The sequence below is a fragment of the Megascapheus bottae genome, chromosome 7 (assembly GCF_031878675.1).
Source record: "Megascapheus bottae isolate mThoBot1 chromosome 7, mThoBot2.hap1, whole genome shotgun sequence".
NCBI classification, from domain to species: Eukaryota; Metazoa; Chordata; class Mammalia; order Rodentia; family Geomyidae; genus Megascapheus; species Megascapheus bottae.
In genome coordinates, this window is record NC_143515.1 from 49,967,846 (window position 1) to 49,991,499 (window position 23,654).

The 23,654-nt window shown below is 35.7% G+C and overlaps 1 protein-coding gene and 1 pseudogene across 25 annotated transcripts in view; one reads left to right on the forward strand and one right to left on the reverse strand.

Moving 5' to 3' along the window:
* Nrxn1 (neurexin 1) overlaps nucleotides 1-23,654 on the forward strand; it is a 997,953-nt gene that overhangs the window by 741,617 nt on the left and 232,682 nt on the right. The window lies entirely within an intron of this gene.
* Nucleotides 10,309-11,320, reverse strand: LOC150060760 (uncharacterized; annotated as a pseudogene).

The window sequence follows — 23,654 nt, forward strand, 5'->3', positions numbered from 1 at the left end:
CAAAGTATAGTTTTGTGACTAGATTTTCAATAAATGATGTGAAATATCTTCATGTTTTTCTGATAGGCCACAAGCTAATGATGGGTTTGGTAGATATCCAGCAGCTGCGATGGCACCATGTGTCTTTATTTATTGATGAAAATCTCAGGGGAGACTTGTGCTTGGCATAGAGAAATAGCTCAACTAGTATCCCTGCTGCATAGGGGAAACCACACAAAGGGCAGAAAATGCTGAGAGATGAGCATGAGAACACTTCTTGCCCCTGACATCATATTCAGAAGGAAGATAGCAAGGATGAAATGTGCAGTTTAAATTTAGAAATTTTCAAATATCACATTAGAAAATAATAACAATGTAAATGTGGTTTGGGGTGAGGGGGCATTAACCGGACTGGGGTTTGTTGAATAGGGTCCCCCCCGACACCATTACAGTCTAGGAGAGAAAAGATTTAGCCATTTGAGGAACCTCCAGACTGCTTTCCAACTTGGCTGAACAAGTTTACACTCACCAACAGTGTAGGAGCATTCCCTTTTGGTCACACTCCTGCTAAGTACACAGGACTACATATAATGAAGCATATCAAAATGAACTCCAAGGATTGGAAACAAGAAGTTCTTGTTATGTCCTGTATGCAGTTAATTCTATTGCTTTCTGCTTTAGTTTTCTGTACCCTTTGTCTTGTATAGAAGTTGATCCATCTTTGGGAGGGAAAGGAATCACAGAAACAGTTGGACAAAAGGTGAACTAATATAACAATACAACTTGGAAGGAGGTGAATAGCAAGAAGTAAGCAGGAGAAAGAGAGGCAGGAGCTTGCAGTGGTTTGAAAGACATCTTACTCATAGCCTTACATATGAACTGTTACTGCCCTGTTCATTATCTTTATAATAAAGATTATATTTAAAAAAGAGAAAGATTTAGGCAGGTGCTATTGGCTTGTGCCTGGAATTCTAACTACTCATGAGGCTGAGCTCTGAGGATCATGTTTCAAAGACAGCTAGGGTTGCACATGTATGAGATTTTTCTCTCCAATTAATCTCCCCAAAGCTAGAAATGGAACTGTGGCTCAAGTATACAATGTTTGCCTTGAAAACAAAAGCTCACAGACAGTGCCCAGGCCCTGAGTTCAACTCCAAAGACCATAAAATTAATATATATATATATATATTTTGATTCAACAAATATTTTTGTGCTAAAAATGTCTTTAGAATCTATCTAACTCAATTCTTTCTTCACTTGAGGATGAGAAATCTTTAATCTTCATATACAGTGTATTTCTAGAAGAGGGTCCTCACTGTGTTCAAGAGTGGAATTGGTTAGGAGTAGTAAATTCTTTTGTTGTGTTGGAGCTCTTCAGCTCAAGGCTCCCACCCTACCTCTTGAACCACAACACCACTTCTGGTTTTCTGGTGGTTAATTGGAGATAAGAGTCTCACAGACTTTAGTGCCAGGCTGGCTTTGAACCTCAGTCTTCAGATCTCAGCCTCCTGAATACCTAGGATTATAGGCATGATTCACCACACCCAGTTTAGGAGTAATAAATTCTAATACCCTGTATTATAGTGGATAAACTATGGTTGATAGTAATTACCTGAATACTGCAAAATAGCCAAAAGAAAGGGTTTTGAATGTACCTGGCCCAAATAACCCATATCCGAGGTGGTGGGTATATTAAATACCCTTATCTGACCATTACCCATGATATTAAAATGCCACCTCGTACCTCATGAATAAGTACAAATGCCATGTCAGGTGAAAATATATTAATATAGGCTATGCATATAGCTCCACAGCAGAGCCTTTGTCTAACATATGCAGGCCTTGGGTTCAATCTCAAGTCATATAAAATAAATAAACAATAATAATAACTTATGATGAAGCAAAAGTATCTATTCAGCAATTGGAACTAATTAGTTTGTTAGTGAGCAGACGTTAATGAACTTTATACCCTCAGGCTCCCAGACATTTGTCCCCTTGGCTTTCAAATCCTTCCCCAGAAGACAAAATAGGGTGGACAAATACCCTTCACTTTAAAGATTCCTTGTCTTTAAAAATCACACAAATCAGGTGTACTACAGATATCTAAAGAAAGTCTGCTGGAAAACCCTTTATGAATTATGCTAACCTCTGTTAAAAAATCTTTAAAATATTTCAAAAGCAATGTTCAGCATTTATTATTAAAGAGAAGAACAATATGTGTTCATAGGCAATATGCATGTATATACATATATACTTCACATAATTGGAATATGTATGTACATATATGCATGTGTATTTATACATTTAGGAGGTTTCTTTAGAATTCTAATAAATAACATTTCAGAATTATGAATTCAGTGTATTGTAAGACATTTGTCAGCTGTATGAATTTCAGCTATTTGAGTAACTTCTAGGAAATGAATCCAACATGAACACAAATATAGTAAGTTAAGATAGAAAATGAATTAACTTCAGACAGGATCATCACTATGCTCTCTTCTGCCTTCCCATTCATTTCTTCTTACTCTAGAATCAGAAGGGAAATTTTGTTGATATTCCATTTTAATTTAATATTAATTAAATTATTAATTATCGGATTTTATTATAGGGAGAACAAATCATATCATGTGTAATTCTACTAACAGGTACTAGGCATGTGTTTCCTTTTTACCTTTTTTTGAATATTTTTATTTTTTGTAGGTAGTTGTACAAAGGAGGCATCATTTACTAAAGCAGTTTATGAATACAGTGCACTTGGGTTAATGTCACCTCTCTAAACATTCTCATCCACATTTTCCCTTAATTATCTAAATTTTAGGTTTTGTGTTTAATTGTTGTTTTGCCTTTAAACAAAGCAGCTTATTTGTACAATATAACATTTTTACCTCTCTTTGACCTACTCCTCAATTCTGTGGAATATACAATGAATATTACCTGCATTATTTCCCTTTCCTGCTTTCATTCTTCTCCACTTCTCCATTTGACCCTACCCTACCATCTTTCAAATACTTATTTCTTGGCACTTATTTTGTTGGGTTTTGACTTTGTCTCTTTAAAGAATTATGCTATTCGCACTCTGCCTAGAGTCTATTACTATTCAGTTAATTCATTTGCAACCCCTTGCTTATCACCCAATGTGTTACTTACAGATTTTGTAAGTAAATCCTAGCCACCATAAAATAAGGAGACTATGTTTCTTTGGATCTGACTTACTTCCTTTAATATATTTTTTCAAGTCTTTTTGTTTACTTTTTTATTGTAATTAATAGAAGGGTTACATTATATTCATCAGATAGAAGGTACATTACTACACATGGTACGACGCTATTCTTTATGATGGATGAGTAGATTTAAAGAGAGACTTCCCAGAAGTAAAATTAGTTCACAGAAACATGAAGAAATGTTCAACATCTCTGACCATAAAGGATATGAAAATTAAAACAACATTGAGATCTTACCTTGCTCCGGATAGAATGGTCATTATCAAGCAAACTAACAATGACAAAGGGATCAAAAGGGAGCTCTTCCATGACAGAAGACCATGTGGACAAGGACATGTACATAAGAAGGAGGTTTATAAGGAAGCTAGTCGGAGAGGCTGAAAAGGACAGCTCCCCAACTGGAGAGTCACCTGTCCCTATCCAAGGGCATTCTTGTAACACCAAGGCTAGAGGTGGGAGGTATTCTGTGTGAGCAGCTAGGTCTGGGGCTTTGTGAAGGGTAGGGTGAAGTTCAGGTTTGGGTGGAGGGCATTCCACTGATGCAGTGAGGGGCAGATACAAGCTGTTCTGGGAAGTGGAGTGGGAGAGGACATGGAGCAAAGGCTAAAATTCCCCCAATACCCCCGCCTTTGTTGTTTAATAAGTAAGAGTACTGAGCTAGGAGTAGGGACAGAGGTTTTTTTTGTTGTTGTTTTTGTTTTTGTTTTTTTTTCTGGAACTACTTCCTGCTTTAAAGAGGCAAAATTGTCTGGGATTCCTGATTTGTCATTTGACCCTCCAGCATCAAGAAACTTGATAATTTCATTTGTAAAGGTGGTCATCTTTTCTGTGACAATAGTTATCTAAAATGCAAGGCACAATCAGTAGAAGGCAAAACATGTTGCTAGTGGATCCAAGAGAGAAATAAGCCAAGGAGGGATGGATTTCAGAAAGGGCTATCAAAGACCTGAGATTGCCTTTTTTTTCTTGGGGGTATTACACTGTTTCTGGAAATATAAATTTGTTCAACCACTTTAGAAAGCAGTATAGCGGTTCCTCAAAAACCTAAATATAGAGTTGCCCTATGGCCCTAGCAATCCACTCCTGGACATTTATTCAGTACAGCACAAATAAGGCCAAACTAAATCTACCAGCACACTCATGCTCATTGCAGCATTATGTACCATATCCAATTTATAGAATCAGCCCAGATGCTTCTCAATGGATGAATGGATCAAGAAAATGCAGTATATATACACACAATGTGTTTTCTTTAAAAACAGCTGTCCATCCAGACATACCACCAGTTTCATTCTTTATAAAAATAAAAATTTCATGGAAATTTTTTCTAGTGGAGGAGGAGAGGGGAAAAAAGCCAAAACCCATGCCAATAAGAAAGCTATGCTATAAGGCTTTTTAAAAATTATTTCATTTTATTTTTTATTGTTGGGTAATATATATAGGGGTTACAGTTACATTCACAAGATAGTAAGTGCATTCTTTCTCACACATTGATACCATTACTCATGTTTTTTCCCTCCCCACCCCTCCCAATCATCTTGTTTTCTCTCATTCCCTTTCGTATTTCAAATAAATAAATGTATAAACAATATATCAGGTAACAAAGATAGATACAGTAACAATATGAGATTAACCAAAGGGCAACAAAACAGAGGAGAAATAACATAGTACATTAAGAACAACAATCACACAAGATAAAGCTCTTGTTTCCATATCCTAGAGATTTTTTTCAATTAATTTCATCCTATATGACCTTATGTAAGTAGATTTTGGGCTATTGTAAGCCTTTGCTAGGAGAGTCCTAAATGTGTATAATTATTACAAATGATGGAAACCATTGAGCCTATGTGCCTTTGAGTCTGGATTATTTCACTTAATATTTTTTCCAAGTTTTTCCATTTCCTTACAAATGGGGCAATGCCATTCTTTCTGATGGTAGCATAGAATTCCACTGTGTATAAGTGCCACCTCTTCTTGATCCAATAATCTACTGAGGGGCATCTGTGTTGGTATCATATATTAGCTCTATGGTAAATAGTGCTGTAATGGACATGTTGTGCTAGTGGCATTGGGTAAATGCCAAGGAGTGGAATTGCTCTGTCTTAGGAGAGATCTATGTTTAGTATTTTAAGGAACTGCCATCCTGCTTTCCATATGTTTGAATGAGTTTATACTCCCACCAGTAGTGTAGTAGTGATCCCTCCTGGCCACTTCCCTACCAGCATCTGTTGTTATTAGATTTCTTGATCATGGACATTCTGCCTGAAGTGAGGTAAAATCTGAAAGTTTTGATTTACATTTATTTTACAGCCAGATATGTCGAGCATTTCTTCATGGGTCTATAGGCCATTCTCATTTCCTTATAAGGCTTTTTTGTGTCATTGTAGAATAGTTTAATGAGATTCTTTTTGTTTAGTCTCTACAGAGAATGCTTTTATTGATAAGAAAAAGTGTTTTTAAAATTACCAAAATAAATAGTCCCTTGCAATGTAAAATAGAATGAATATCAAAGTTCAGCACAAAATGAAAAATCTCTATCAAAATATTAGATGTTGCTAGCAAAATTTTTTGCATGGTATGGAGGAAAACTGGAATCAAACAGATTACACCCAATCAGTTTCACCTCTACGTCCATGAAAGAGCCATCACTGAGTTGATCTCTGGTATTTGGCTAGGCCCAAGCAGTTTCTTAGAGGAATGTGTTTGGTTATCATTTTGAACCCTCTGCCTATGTATGGGTTACAGAAAAGGCTGATTTAAATTGTACAAGGACCAGAGAAGAGCCGTAGACCAAACTTCAATCCAATGATATATTAGATGTTTTCCACCATTCAGAAAATGGCTGGGTATTCACTCTTACCTGCAGAATGACATTCATTTAATGACAGATTTGTTATCCCCCAAAGGGGCCTCAAATGGATCATTGAGTGAAGTTGTACAGTTTTCACTTTGTCAGTTTTGTTAGATGTGTGTAAATATTTAAAGTCAACCATGGTCTTTAATAACAGAGAAGAGGTGGCAAACCTTTCTAAATTTGATCAGTCTATGAGTAGTGCTTCTAGTGGTTATCACCGTTGCTTTGGATTCTTTTTTTATCAGAATAAAAATTGTATTATTGAGGGGTGGAAGTTTGGCTTAGTGGTAGAGTGCTTGCCTCACATGCACAAAGACCAGGGTTTGATTCCTCGGTACCACATACAAAACAAAGCTGGAAGTGGTACTGAGGCTCAAGTGGTAGAGCTCTAGCCTTGAGAAATTCCAACGACAGTGCTCAGACTCTGAGCTCAAGCCCAGGACTGGCAAAAATATGTTATTGTAAAGTGCATGGAAGTCATACAGTTACGTTTTCAAATGAGTTAAGTAGAACCCAGAAAGGTTATGTAATTTGTCCAGTGTCATAATGCAGAGATGAGACTCATGTTCACATCATTTGGCTTCTGTGCACTGACTTTCAAAGAGAAATGTCACATCTCTAGGATACTGTTATATGTCTGAATTGGGCAGTTAGTACCATTTGGGAGAATAAGAGTCATAAAGAAGTTGAAATAAGTTGCTGATATTTTATCACAACTCAAATGCAGTGTGCCATGACATTTGTCATAAAGAGCAGCTGGACTGCTGCTATACAAATATAGATTTATATTCTTTAATTTGCATATGGCTTCAAGCCTACAGGAAAGCTCACAACCTGGATAGTGGAGGATACATAAAGCATCCACGGAATGCCATGGCAAGATAGTTGGACGTTTCCCTTAGTTAGTAGGAAGCTCTTAAATTATTTCAGCTCCCAAGTTAATTTGTGAGTGAAGAGAAGAACAGTATAGGTATGGGGGAGTTTGCAAACCAGAGGAGTATTGCAGAAACAAAATATAAGTAGCTATTACTCCTAAAGTAGTTCATTGTGATAAATTACTGTAAAAATATCCATCTTGATATTATTCAATCAGAGCCAAACTTCCAGGAACCTAGTTACTTTTCCTATCTGATGATATGACCTGGGGTAGACCAGGCAAACTGGAGAGTAAATTATGTAATGTAGATTGTTGTTGAGAGATTAAGGGACATTACAAAAAGATAACATTAATGCATAATTCAGTGCTATTGCATCATTATTATATGTAGTAGCAAGGGACTTTATTGTTATTAACAATGTGAAATCCATATTTTCTTTTGAGAATTGCTTGATGCAGCCCCTTGTAAATGTCCTATTAAGATAAATATATTCTTGAGATGGAATTGTCACAGAACAATAGATGTAAAATATTAAACAAAAATAAGGATGCTAGTAATTTATCCTATAATTCTGAGTATCTTCCTTTTAATTGAGAAATTCTGTAATGAGTAACTTTGAAATATGAAATATTGATCCTTTATATATAAAAGTTTAGCTTTTAATGCAAATGAGAATTACATATTGCTGGTGTCATAAACTGTAATCTTGAATGACAGTTGTACAGATACAACAACTTAAAAATATGTGTTAGCAATAAAGTAAGAAAGGAAAGAGTATGGACTTGCCTAAATATCTGCTCAAAAATAGTGCATTATATTAATCTGTAATATGGCTGCAGTTTTGGGTTATCCCTAAAAATTTTGATAATATAAGAAACTGAAAGTAATGACACACAGGTAACCACTTACAAGGGAAGAAGAAATTACAAGACATGACTATGGCAATACAGGTATAGTTTTGAAATACTAAAGGCTCAATCTAGTGTATTTACAAGAAGACATTGGGGAACGTAATAGTTATACTTCTGATTTTGAAGAGATTACTTTAATCAGTGTTATACAACCACTGCTACTGTTTACAATGAGAATATGAAAGCATTTCAACAATTCAATTATTTCTTTATGAGAATGAATGAAGTGAACATGCTAGGTAATTAAATTAGGTACAACTGAATAGAGAAAGGAGAGTAATGTTATTGCATAAAAATATTGATCCTGTTATGAAAGTTAAATATTGTTCTTCCATAACAACAGTAATATTATGTCAGTGTTTTTGAGTTTGAAAGCCCTTTAAAGAGTGATATGCAGAAATAATAGTTCCAAATGTCCTTCTTAAAGTTTAGAATGTTTTACTCACTATAAGCATATAATCTTCTTGTTTTTAAACCAATATGACTATATGTTATTTTGTAAAAAAGAATAAAGTATATTATGTAAGCTCCTTTTTTAACCTGATATCAACTCTAAAACATATTCCTGTGTCATTAAGTTGCGTATCATTGTCATCACTCAAAATTGCCACATAATGCTTTATTGAATGGATGCTTACAAGTTCATGTAATAAAATTATTTTCAGAAGGCATCTGAAGGACAAGTTTTATAACCACAGCAATTGACTTTTCAGTTTTTCAAGAAATTATATTATTATTTTCTATATAATAGTCCTTACTGCTTTATTGGATAACCTAAAATTGCAAAAAAACTAATACTAGAGCGATGAGTAAAATATTTATATAAGTTTCTTAGGTATAGGCATACTTTTCTCAGATACAGATTGAGATTCTCTATAGGACATATTCCAATTTCAGAGTTCAGAAATGTGCTATTTTAGACAAATCGTCTCCTTGGAGTATTTTTTCAAAAGTTATGAACATATAAACTTTCTAAACATCATCATATGAGATATGAAAATTTAGTTTCTTATAATTTTGATATATCTTTTTTAGAAAATTTTCTTTTCTTTTCTTTATGTTCTGTCATGGGACTTGAACTCTGGGCCTGGGTGCTGTCCTTGAGCTCTTCAGCTCATGGCTCAAACTTTACCTCTTGAGCCACAGTGCCACTTCTGGTTTTCTGGTATTTAATTGGAGTTAAGAGTCTCTCATTCTTTAGTGCCCTGGCTGGCTTGGAACTGTGATCCTCAGATCTCAGTCTCCTGAACAGCTAGGATTATAGGCCTGAGCCACTGGTACTCAGCTACAATGTTCATTTTTGAAATACACTATATTGGAATAACAAATAACTGCCATATGTTTTGAGGCAAATTATGCACCAATGGCTCATGCTTGTAATCCTAGCTAGATCTCAGGAGGCTGAGATCTGAGGATCACAATTGGAAGCCAGCCCAGACAAGGAAGTCTGAGAGATTTATCTTCAATAAACTACCCTAAATCCAGTAGTGAAAATGTGCCTCAAGTGTTACAGTGCTAGCCTTGAGCAAACGAAGTCCCTGGACAGAATCCTGTGTTGAAGTCTTTAAGAGGGTAGTCACCAAAAACTTCTCCTCTGATAAATTTACATAATGAAGTCATATGCAATAATAAATGTTACCAATTTTTGATTCAAGCCATAGCATAAATATATTTTGAAAGAATTATAGTTACAACATTTGTTTCAAGAAGTTATATAATATGCTTCCATTTATTTGTTTTGTTTATTTACTTGGAATATTTTTGTTTCTTTATGTACTAGGGATCTTGTTCTCTCATTCAACTTTCTTGCTCACAGCTGGCACATTACCACTTTAGTGATACCTCCAATCTGAAATTTTACTGGGTAACTGAAGATGGAGACTAGTAGACTTTACTGCTCAGGTTGTCCTCAAAGCATGATCCTTTTAGTATCAATATTATGAATATCTAGGATTACAGGTATGAGCCACAAGCACGCAGCCATATTTTTCTTCTATGTTCTTACTGTTTCATTTCTTCTCTTCTTCTTCCTTTTCTTTTCTTTTCTTTTTTCATTCACAATGCCTTTTTATTTTATTTTATTTATTTTTTTATTGTAATTAGTAAAAGGGTTACATGATATTTGCCAGATAGAAGGTGCATTAATTCACATACATTGATACCCTTTCACATGTCTTGGTACCCATTTCCCTCCCCCCCCACACCCCCCACCCATCTTGGTTTTCCCCCCTTCCCTATCAAATTTCAAATATCCAAATACAAATAAATTCAATATACCAGATAACAAAGCGAGATACTATACCAATATGAGATAACCAAGGGACAGCAAAGGAGATGAGAGACAACATAGTACATTAAGGACAACAATGCCTTTTTATTTAATGACTTCCTTTACATGGTATTGAGGAATTAAAACCCAGGGCTTCATGCATGCCAGGCAAGCACTCTACCACTAGGCTATGCTCTCAGCTCCCAAATTCATGTTTTTGAACATCAAAGTCTTTCCCACATTGCTCACATACACAAAGCTTCTCCCCAGTGTGTTATTTCATGTGTGTGTAAGGAATTAGAATCGCCGAAGGCTTCTCCACATTCGTTACAGAGGAAAGGTTTCTTTTCACTGTTAGTTCATTCATGTTTCTGTCCACCGCTCAGGGTAAAGAAGGCTTTCCCACACTGCTTACACACATAAGGCTTCTCTCCAGTGTGAGTTCTCTCATGGATGAGACAATGACTGGATTGCCCAAACGCTTTCCCACACTGGTTACAGACATAAGGTTTCTCTCCAGTGTGGGTCCTTTCGTGGATGGTTAGACAACCACAGGACCTGAAGGTTTTTCCACACTGTCTACATACATAGGGCTTCTCTTCAGTGTGAGTTATTTTATGTTTGTGCAAGGAGCTTGAATCACTAAAGGCTTTGCCACATTCCTTACACAGAAACAGTTTCTCACCACTGTGAATCTGTTCATGCTTTCGAACATCACTCAAAGAATAGAAGGTTTTCCCACACTGCTCACACACACAGGGCTTCTCTCCAGTGTGAGTCCTCTCATGCCGGATGCGGTGACTGGACTGCTGAAAGGCCTTCCCACAGAAGCTACACACGTAAGGTTTCTCCCCACTGTGCATCCTCTCGTGTATTTTAATGTAACTGGAAGAACTAAAAGCTTTCCCACATTGCTGACACACGTACGGCTTCTCTCCTGCCTGAGTGCGTCTGTGTGTCCTACGGGAAGTGGGGTGATTGAAGACATTCCCACACTGCTCACACTTGTGGGTTCTGGCATTCTGAAAGCACTGGGCATTGCAGCAGGCTCTCCCACACATGGAGCATTTACACAGCTTCTCTTCAAGCTCCCCATACTCATAGAGTTTGGAGTTGGTGTAAGTTCCGAAGGCCATACTCAAGGATGAATGCCTGAGGAAGATGTCAAAGACACGCGCTTCCACTCCAGCAGGGGTTTCAATGGTCATAACAGAATCTAGAGTACCACCGAACACTTCTCCACCTTGAAGACCTTCTTTTAATTTTACCAGTCCTGGGACCTGAACTCAAAGCCTGGGCACTGTCGCTGAGCATGTTTTGTTCGAGGCTAATGTTCTACCATTTGGGCCACATTGCCATTCCTGGCCTTTTGGAGTTTATTGGAGTCTCATGCACTTAACTGGCTGGTCTGGCTTCAGATCACGAACCTTAGATCTCAGCTTCTTGAGCACTGAGGATTACAGGTGTGAGCTGCTAGTACAGGGCATGTTTCCATCAATCCTGAACTCTTAGTCATCTCTGGCAACTTTTGCACACTTCTTCAACTGCCTGGTCTTCCCGTTCTTTTTGTATGGAGGCCAGGTTTCTGAAAGTATCCACCATCACATCTCTGTACAGCTGCTGTTAGGCAGCGTCCAGCAAAGCCCATTCCTCCAGGGTGAAGTTGACAAACACATCATCAAAGGTCACAGACTCAGTGCTCAAGTGGCAGAATCCTAGCTCCTCAAGAGGCTGAGATCTGAGAATCTCGGTTCAAAGCCAGCCACACACTATCAAGTCATGAGACTCTTCTCTCCTGTTAATCACTTGCTGAGCACATGGATTCACTTACAGCAGGAGAAAATCTTGACTTCTTAGTTTACATTTGGCATGTGGAATTGCTCTCCTCTCTGCCTCATTCTCACCATGGCTTCCTCCCCACTCCAGGAGGCCCGCCTGCAGTGGAGGCCCAGGCACCAGGGGCCCCAAGCCCCAGGGCAGCCTGGAGCCTGAGAGGAGGGCGGGATGGGAAGCCAGACTCTTTTCTTCTTTTTTTTGTTGTTGTTGATGGCTCCTGGTTTGAATTCAAGGTCTTATGCTTGTTAGGCTTACTGGCTCTGTTTATAGTCTACCAAGCTAAGCCATGCCCTTGGGCCATATCTTTTTCTTTCTATTTCTCTATCTCTATCCTGCTTCCATCCCTCCCTCCCTCCTCCTTTTCCTCCTCCTTCACTTCCTCCTCCTTCTTCCTGTTTTTCTCTCTCTGTTCTCTCTCTCTTTGTTTCTCTCTGTTTCTCTCTTTTTCTGCTATGTCAAAGCCGCCTATTTTCTTCCCTTCCTTGCTCTGCTGGCTCTCTTCCATCTTATTTCATTAGTATGATATTCTTGAAATGACAAAAATTATGGAGCTACGGAAAAATAAATTTTACTCACTGTGGTTAGAACCACAGTATTTTTATGGTGATGGTCACATATATATACTCATGTGATGAAACTGCATAAATGCATACACATATGTACATGCATTATTGCATGTAAAACTGGAGAAAGTAAAATAACCTTGGGATGAATGAAAATCTCCTCTCTTTTATATTGGTATGCACCTTTGCAAGGTATTGTCATTGTAACAAACTAAGTGTATTGTATTCAGGACTTTCTGGGGGTATTTTTGCCACTTTCACTGAATTTGAATTGCAAACTAAAAATCTAATCAACAAAAGAAGTCTTTTAAAAGTTAAAAAGCACTAGAAGAGTTCAGCATTAGGGTCTGAAGTAGTTTTAAAGAAGAGAGAGACAAGAATGGTAGGTCTTGCTTTTGTTTTAAAAGCACTGTGTTGCTCTCCGAGGGACTTTTCTTCATACCAAGAACTTCCTGAGTGTTGTCCATCCTCACTTTTAAGGATAATGATCTACATGCTTGAGAATTTTAATTGTAATATGTGATTGAAACAAAGCGATCTGCAAAATGTAGAATAGATCCACGAAGAAAGTTTTATGGATCAATAAGAAAAAGTATATAAAATATTTAATGTAACATTCTTGAGTTATGTATAGATGATAATTATATTCTCTTATAAGGAAAGTAATAGTTCAGAAAAGGTGTCAAATTTATGGTTATTCTGTTCTAAGAAGAAATGATATTTAATCACAGAACTTCCCATAACAACTGAAAATAAATACGATACAACATTTACCATTTCGTGATCTCATTATTATTTTTTGCAATGTTTTAAGTTGGAGAGGATGTGAATGCACTGCCCTTATTCTAAACATTAGTAGACTGACATTACTGTTCCATTGTTAATCAGTAGCATAGTCTTAGGATCACTTCTGATTTTTGTAACCTTTTCATTATAATACATTATCACAACATTCATGATTATATTTGTTTTACCTTCATTTGTGAAAGATTGAAAAAGTCAAAGTATTTTGGAAATCTTCTGTGTACAAAATGTACAATGTGAAGGAAATCAGAATGAGAGTCAGAAAAATTATAGCATGGAAATGTACTGTTCTAATTTTGTGCATCTGATACATTTCAGTTCCCATGTACAGTCTTTTAGAAATTGTTGTTATTATGTAGTGATGCAAAGGAGTTACAACCCCATAAAACAGGTTCTTTGTACAATGCTTCTAGGACATCCCTCCCATACAAACTCTTATACATGAGTTTGTTTCATGTAAAAAATGAACACCAAATTACAAATGAGGTAAGGGAGAGAAGAAAATGCAGTCATAAAAGTCGATGCATATCCTACAAAAATTATGAAAATTAGTGGAAGGGGTGGAGTTGGGAGGGACTGGAAAGAATGATAAAAAGAGTGACACTGATTGAGTTGCATTGAATGCATAAACTACTTTGTTTAATGGCAACTCATTTGTACAACTACTGAAAGATAATAAACATATGTTTAAAAAGGAAAATGAACATCAAGGTATAGTGAAGCTCCCATGCTAATTTGATGTTCTATAGTCTAACCTATACTCCATTTTATATAGAATCTAGACTAATCTAGGTTCCTTTCTTTCTCTACTAAGATATTATACTGTTAAATGGTGGGGATACACCACTGTAAAATTCTTCTCTAATTGATTACCCAAACTACACTGATATATCTTTGCTGTACCATTGTAATAATATAAAATTACATTTGCTTCAAAAATACTTTAATTTTAAATGTGGCTTCCAGTAACATCAGAAGTAAAAGGTTCAAGCATGTACAGCTGTCATATTTTTACTAAATAGTTCTATTACTTTTGTAGAGAGCTTGGAAATCTCCACTAACCTTAGTATTTTTTTTAAAAGATGATTTTTTGTGACTATATTGCCTGCACTGTGACCTTGATATGCCAAATCTACAGCCATTTTCCTTCTTTCAGCTTCGGTTTGTGGACATATGATAAGTACCACCATTCTAAAACTATTTTTCAAGATGAATAATATATATGTGGTATTTATTACTCTGGCCATTTGATTTTAAAACACGGGATAGCTAGTGATTTTATAATTTAATTACGTATTGCTTCATGGTATTATTAGACATTACTTACCTTCAGAAATATCTTCTGTAGTTCTTAATTTTTCAAACATTTAAAAAGAGTTACATCACATGGCAAATGCCCTTATACACACAGAATTCATCTAAAAACTGCAGTTAAGATAAAACAAACAATTCTGGAAGATTTTTAAAAATCAATTTATAGGAAATATATCACACCCTGAGAGAATTGGCTTAAGCCAATTCTCTAGAATTCTCTTTCTAGATAGGTAATTAAAGTTCTTAGGAAAACGTGCTTAACTTTAATAAAATATAAAAGTATTTTATAGCTGTGTGCTTTTTCAGCACATAGGTATATATGAGGAATAGCAACAGAAAATTTTCTGAGTTCCTTACCGTCATGATAACAACAAATAAGGCCAAATAAGACAAGATCCTTTAGTCTTTAAACTGTTGAGACCATTTGGAGATGAAAAGGTTGTAGGAGAATATCCTCATCTGTTAAGACTGAGTAATACACAACTTGTTCCTCTTCCTGGGCTGAAGCCAGAACAAGCAGTAGATCCCGATGACAGAATTCTAAAAAGAACATAGTGAATTCACTTTTGGAATCCTGAACATTACTTTTCTTCCAAGTTCTTTTGAATAGGTCCATTTCCTGTAAAAACCCAATTTCTGGGCAATTTACCAATATTAGGGATCCTTTCTTGAAATACTGCCGTGTAAAATTAGATTTGCTCAGAAATCTGGTAAGGGGAAAGGCTTTCTTTGTTAGTTGTGTACACTAATAATTTCTCTATGGAAAGTTGCCTTATATTTTTATGTTGTGTTCCTTCTGTTGTGACCACTGCAAGTGACCTATTTAGTTTCATCTATACAAGCAGCTCAGTCACTCAAAACCATGAGAACGCACTGACACAATGCAAGGTGATTTCCATGCATTTCAGTTCATTTCTGGATATTTCTATTCTTTGTATTAATATTGCATAGATTTATATGCTGATATTTAACTCTTAAAAGCATTTCTTCCTATACATTTGAAACTACAAAGAGTTGTTTAAATGATTGAATGGTAGATCAGGGTAATTAATATAGGGAGATAATGAAATGTGTCAAAGCTTTGCTCAAGGGAAATAGGTAGAATCTATTTTAAATACAGTTAATTTAAAGAATGATCATTTTGAAATCAGGTAAATTTACAATCATATTAAGATAATAAGCTATATTATAAATAAAAAGACACAACTCCAAGAAATGTGTGCGTTAGTGTAAAAAATATGTATTGCTGCCTCGCATCATCAAATATAGTTTATTTGATGTGGGGAGGTGAGTCCTTTATTCCATATAGCAATTTAAGGATACAAGCATCTTCCATACTGTAGCGCTACCATCTCTTAAATCCTTGGAGTCCTCCACTAAGCACACATATTCTGCATCAAGATCTTTTAAGAAGCACAAAAGAAAGCACAGGCAAGGTACACTTAAATTTGGTGTCTTGCATTGGATGTATCATATCATCTCTCTTCATATGTTATTGATTTAAAAATTACTGTCTGGTCATATTAGTAAATTGGAAGGAAATATAATATGTGCTAATGCCCTGGTTGGAGAAAAACTCATGATTCCATGAAGCCAGTCTTAATGGTAAACCAGTCAATGAAGCTACTTTCTTTGGTAGCTACTCCACCATCCCTATCATTGGACTTGGCCTGAAGTCTTTCACATGTTCCATCTACTCCACGTCCATACCACCTGTGCAGGCTTGAGACTAGGTATAGTGTTTTGGGATAGAAGAGAAGAGGCAGGCATAGTACTAAAATGATGTTTCTGGAAGTAAGGTAGTCTGATATAGTCTTCACAGCTGCTTATTGATTGTGAGGCATTGGCAAAATTTTTAAGGTTTTCATTCCTTACTTTTGGTGATTGTAAAGTGTGTGGACATATGGATAATACAACTCAAATCTGCAACTGCATCATTTTCAATTTTTAAAATTTATTGTTATTATAGAAGTGATGTACAGGTGGACTACAATCACATGAGCCAAATGATGAGCACATACCCTCTAATACAGTGTCTTCTGTTACCTCATTTTCTCCCGTCCCTCCCCTCTCCACCCACGAGTTATAAAGTTCACTTTCATCAATGTCCAGTGAACTCCACTGCAGCAAGTTTTCACTGTCCTCCTTGAATCCTCTGCCTGCTCTCACTCTCTTGAAGATATGCACATGAATGTACCATATTTCTGGTAAAGAAGACTGACTTCTCAAAAACTAAAAGCTAAAAAAATAAGTTTTGTTACCATACCTCAGAGTTCATTTCAATATTTATGAAATTATTTTATACAAATACAGAGATATTTATGGCTCACACCTTTCTGTTTCTCTTGTAAGAATAACTATTTCAATCTCAGTGTGTTTCTAGAATACCATAGAATCCCCTTGTCATATTCCAGTGAAGTTTAGAACTAACTTCTGTATATCAGAGAGAACACATGCCATTTGTTTCTCTGAGCTTGGCTCACCTAACTTAAAATGATATGTTCTAGTTTATTCAATTCCCTCTAGATGACATTATTTTCTTTGTATGGCTATGTGAAATTCTATTCTATGTAAGTACCACATTTTGGGGGGAACCACTTACTCATAGTTGGGCATCAGCCTGTTTCCATATCTTGGCTGTTGTGAATAGTATGCGATGAACATATCGTATTGATGCTCAAGGTACATGCCTAGGAGTGGTATGGCTGGACTAAAGGGAAGGGAAATGTTTAGTTTTTGAAGGAAGCTCCAGACTACTGTTCAGAGTGGTTATACTAGTTTACATTCCCACCAATAGAGCAGTAGGGTTCGTTTTCCCCCACATCCCCATCAACAGTTGTTTTTGTTGGAATTCCCACTAACAGTCAATTTTGCAAGGTGAGATAAAATTTCAGAATTGTTTTGATTTGCATTTCCTTTATGGCCTGGGATAATGATTGTTTCCTCATATGTTTCTTTGCATTCTAACTTCATATTCTAAGAAGTCTCTCTGTAGTTTCCTTGCCCATTTAGTGATTGTTCTATTGGATCTGGAAAGGTTAGATTGATGAGCTCCTTTTATGTATTGAATCGGGTTTTTATTCTTTGGATTAAATTATTTTCTTTCTGTATCTTTGCACATCAAATTACAATTTTACTGAAGGAAATAGTTGTTTTATCTCCATTTCAATGATGGAAAAGAATATATATTCAACAAAATGTGGATCTTATTCTTTACCTGTCATTTCAAAGTGGCTATTTCAGTTATTTGACAACCTTAAAATAATTTGAAAAAAATGAAAAGTACATTGCAATATCCATTCTTGATTTAAATTTGCATATATCATCAATCTGAGAAATTAATGAAGTAAATTATGAGGGTAAAACTGTAAGTTTTTAAAATATTTTCTTAGGGGCCGGCACTTTGGCCTAGTGGTTGTGTGCTTGCCTCGCATGGAGGAAGCCCCAGGTTCGATTCCTCGGTACCACATATGTAGAAAAAAAACTGGAAGTGGTGCTGTGGCTCAAGTGGTAGAGCTCTTGCATTGAGAAAAGTCCAAGGACAGTGCTCAGGCCCTGAGTTCAAGTCCCATAACTGGCAAAAAAAATAGTTTCTTGGTGATGAATTAAGAGACCTGTTTGGAGTATTAGCTAATGTAATTTAGAAAGTTATTATAACTCATAGCCTCTTCTTGCCTAATGTTAGCTAAAGATTCATTTTTATAGCCCAGTTAGACGATGGTATCCTTAGAAATATTTGATATAAGTGCTGACACAAACTTAATTATATCGGTGAAAGTGAACTTGCTGTAATTTTCAAGCTAAAGAGTTTTACTCTGAGCATGGATGGTGCCTGATGGCTCTTCATCACAGCTATTGGGATGGCAGCTGTAGCTGAGAACGTTAAAATGAGAAACCTATCTGCAGCTGAATCATCACATGACTTCCTTCAGCACAAGGGTTTGCAGCCTTTGTACAGTTGACCTAGAGATCAAATGCTGCCTCAGTGTAGAGAGCAGCCTGCATGTCATGTGCTCAGCAGCACAACTTATCTCCACCCACCAGAGGCCAGCAATACCTGGTTGTGATAAATGAAACTTTTCTGGACATTCCCAAATATTTTATTGAATCTCAAAGTTGCCCCAGATGGAAAATGTTGCCTAAATATATTGGATTATCAGGCAAACTAAGAATCCCATCTTAAAATAATCATACATTTATTTTTTTCAAAATCCAGTTAAAGAATATCATCTCTTTTATTAAGGTCAAATTAAATATTTTTGACAAATGAGCTATTATCTTTATTAAATAAATAGTAGTTTTAAAAAAATCCCAAAGACTCTCCTCATTCAGAACAGCTGTCTCTTTGGCAGGAGAAGATTTCAGGTTTTCATGAATTTTATTACAGTTGTCAGTAACAAATTGACAGCTGCTAAATATAAACTCCATGGTATAATAAACTTTTGAAATTAACTTCCAAACCTCAGTTGCCAATTTTCATTCTATTGTGTCATTTAAAGAGCAGATGCTTCTGACAAATTTTCAGTGTTGTCCTAACAGAAAAAAAAAAATACAGGATAGCTTTATTCCCTGTCTTTCCTCCCTGCTCACAGCTATAAAATCACATGTAAGGAACCCCTTGGCTCTAAATACTTTCAAAAATTGTGTTCAAACATGTTATAACATATTTCTAATCACGTGAGTCTTTAAAATCTGCACATAATTGCAAATTTAAGTTCAGTAACAGTCTTTGGTATATGTCTTGTTAGAATCGTGTTTTAATGTTTTGCCAAGGTAAAAGCAGCTTATCAGCTTTTACAAAAACTTCAATTAACATATTTCTTTTGTTGAATTTTACTCTGTAGTGAATCGTCTGATAGCATTCCAGTTATCTAGCCCAAAAGCCTCCCAATAAGTCTGAAAATAGAATATTGTTACACATAGAAAGTCAATCTTTCATTTTATACCTATTAAATCTATGTAATAAGACACCGATCTTTTTAACATGATTTCTTGATAATATGCTTGGCCGCGATTTTCCACACAAATAAGATTTGATGACATTCAGCCAGAGGAAGATACAATGACGCTTCAATGGCAAAGTCAGTCAACATGAGTTTTACTTAATATTCATTGAAGAAATGGGTCTATAGTTCTCTTTCTTTGTTTGGTTTTGGGATGAGGGTTATGCTGGCTTCATAGAATGAGTTTGGCAAAGAGTATTCGTTTTCAGTTTCATTGAAGAGTTTGAGTAGTATTGGTGTGAGTTCTGCTTGAAGGCCTCATAGAGTTCAGCTGTGAATCCATCAGGTCCTAGGATTTTCTTGGATGGGAGGTCTCTTATTGCCATTTCTATCTCAGTACTTGAAATGGGTCTATTTAGTTGTTTTAGGTTCTTGGCTTGGTTTGTGTATGTTAATATTGGCTAGAAATTTATCCATCTCTCTAATGATATTTCCATTCTCGTCCATGATTTTGTTTATTTGGGCATTCTCCCTACTTTTTTTGGTAAGATTTGCTAAGGGTCTGTCAATTTTGTTAAAATTTTCAAAAAACCAACTCCTTGATTTCTTGAATTTTTGTGTGGTTTTCTGGCCTCTAACTCCTTTAATTCTGCTTTAATTTTAATAATGTTTCTTTCTACTGGAACTGGTATTGGTTTGTTGCTCTTTTGCCAAGAGCTTAAGGTGTACCATTAAATCGTTGGTTTGAGGTTTTTTCCAATTTGTTTATGTAGGCACTCAGAGCTATAAATTTTCCTCTGAGTACTACCTTTGCTATCCCAAAGGAACTGGTATTTTGTATGCTCTCCTTTTTGTTTAATACCATAAGCGGTTGGATTTCTGTTCTGATCTCCTCAGTGACCCATTGATGTTTCAACAATGTGTTGTTCAATCTCCATAATTTACAGGGTTTTCCTTGTTGGAGATTGGTGTTCAGTTCCAATTTTATGCTGTTGTGGTCTGATACAATGCAGGGAATAATTTCAGTGTTTCTGAATTTGCAGATTGGCTTTATGCCATAAAATGTGATCTATCTTGGAAAATGTTCCATGTGTTTCTGAAAAGCAAACATATTCTGGTGTTGCTAGGTGGAATAATCTGCAGGTGTCTATTAGGTCTAGTTGGTCTTTACAATTGTTCAACTCTGAGCTTTCTCTATTGCATTTTTGCCTAGTTGTTCTATCCAGAGGGGACAGTGGTGTGTTAAAGTCACCAACAATCATTGTGTTTGGATCTATGTGTGGTTGTAAACTTCGTTTGATGAAGTTGGGTGCTTTTATATTCTTAATGAAATGCTTCCAGAGTTATATCTATCTGAAGATGGTTAAATCAGAGCTTTGCAGTACTTGTTAAGTTCACTGAATAACATAGGATTTGTTTTCAAAGGTAATATAATAAAGCTATGAAGTGTGTTTGGGTAGTAATTACCAGACCTGGGGATGGAGACCATAGTAAATTAGATATTGTGACAACTTAAACTTACTGAACATTTTTCCTATTAATTATCCCCCCCCAAGTAAACCAAGGAGTAATGTCAAAGCCTAATGATTACATGTGGATCATATTGAAAAAAAAATTAACTTTGGGTCTCAGCTGTGAATAACCAGGTGTTATCTCACTTAGCTGATTCTCATTAGAAATGCAAAGCACCGAAGTTACTTTTCTGTAATGCAAAAGAGAAACAGATATTGTTACAAATTTGCTCAAATAATGAGGCCAATATGAAACCCATTGAACATATGCAACTAGATTCTTTTCCTCTTATCAAATAAAACACTTTCTGTTGAAAGCAGATAATCTGGCTTCCTGATTCTGATCCTACTGAAAATTGCATTCATCTGCTCCATCTGAACTGTGTTGTACTTACTGTCTTCCAGACAAGAAGGGACATAACAATGGATAAAACTTAATTTTTGTATCACTGAATCTCAATGTTTGATTTAAGGACTGAATTTCCATTTGATTTTCCATATGGGTGCAATTGAAACAAGTCATTTCTTTTCAAATAATCTTTAAATTATTCCATGTTTAAAAGATACTTTGCCTTGCTTTATATACTTTAGTAAATATTCTCATGCATTTTTATAATGTACATGTAAAAGTAATTTATTAAAAACTACTCAACTTTAATAAATTTTGAGTGCCTTCAATAACTTTTCAGTTAAATGAGAATGCTTTTAAAAACTGTAATTTAATTATAAAATACTAAAGACTCCTTAAAGAAAAATTGAAAAGCATACAATGATAAAAGAAAAATCCTAATGAATTTGTTACACAAACACAAACATTGTAAGTAATGCTGTTTTGAAAATCTAATAGGATAACTCATTTTCAGTTAAGATAATTATTTTAAAAGAACAATGATTAAGAAGAGGGAAAGGAAAACAAGGGTAAAGCATTGAGGAACAGTAACAGAACAGAGTGAATACCACCCAAACACTCTATATGGGTGTATTATATACTGATGAGTATAAAATTACAGCCACTTCCAGGTGATTCTGTTTAGTGGATCAACCACTGTTAATACAGATAACACTTTTTGAAGGAGTTGTTTTAGTCTGCATATGTTACTATAACAACATACATGAAACAATGTAGATTTTTAAATAAACAAATTTGTTTTACACAGCTACAGAGGCTGTAAAACCTAATATCAGGGCACCAATGTCTTGTGTCTAATGTCCGACTCCTGTCTCCAAGATGGCTCCATCAAATTATGCTTCTTCCAAAGGGAAGAATGCAACCAGAGAATTACTCCATTCTCAGGAGCCCTTTATATATTGCCATTAATCCAATCATGAAACCAAAGCTGTTGTGACGAAACAGTCCTCTATTAGGATCTGCCTTCCCAACAGTCTTGTATTTAGATTATTTCCAACACATGATTTCCAGAGCAGCAATTACATATACTTACAAAGACACCAGTAAGGTGTGACAGTTTCGCTTTAAGGGCTTGCATTAGAATTGGTTATATTTTTAAAAATAAAAGCAGAACCTTGGAGATAATTGCTTGAAAATAGACCTAATAGCAGTTTACTCAGAATAATGGGATACGGTGATTAATTATGGAATTATGGTATGAAAAGGCGATAGGATTATTTGTAGCAGGGTAGAAAGAGGGAGGAGGAGCAGTGCGTTGATTTTTAACAGCCTGGATAACTCCGTGTGGGTTATATTCCCCTGGGCTGCTGCTACTTTTTATTTTTAATTCTCCACATTCTCTTATTCTTTAAGTGCTCTCATGGAAATTGTAAAGAGTGCTTCAATGTGCAGGGTGAAAACCAGGCAATCAGTTAAACATCTAACTTATTTATAATTTAGGGATTGCTATTATTGAGGTCATAGATTGGTAGTGTGCAGTAATGAGGTACTTTATGAGCTTTCCTGAATTCACAAAGGCTCCTGTTCTCTTGATTAATACCTATGTGCATGTTACCATAGAATCAATATCACTTTCACAAAATAATGGCTCACCTTAGAGGTAGGAAGGGAGAGTTCAGTGACTCTAATTTGCTTGTTTACATGAGATATCCATAAAATCATGCCCACTTTTTGATGACAAAAAACCCTCTACATCTCCAGGCATCAAGACAAACCAAAAATGGGTAATTAAAATTAATGAAACAAAAACAGTAATTATGCACATCATTGATCAACAAATCACTTCAGGTGGTCTCAGAATTTATCTTTTTTCTGTGACTCAGATATTGATATGAAAAGACAGATGAGGGATATCTGCCTTCTTACACTTATCCTCTCCCTGGGAGGTGTGCTCAAATGTAGAATAGTTCTAACATTTGGTTTTTTATTTGTTTGTTTTTTAAAGCAGCTCAAAGTTTTGTGAGCTCTTCCTCTTTATTCCTATAACCACTTCTCTACAATTGTTATCTTAAATGAATTATTCTGTTTAGACAAACAAACAATGAAGTTGATTTCTTTGAATATGCATGCCTGGAAATACAGTCTTCAATATTTCCTTTCTTTTGTCTTTATTATGAATATAAGTGTTTTCCAGTATTATTGTTTATCTCTCTTGCAAAGGA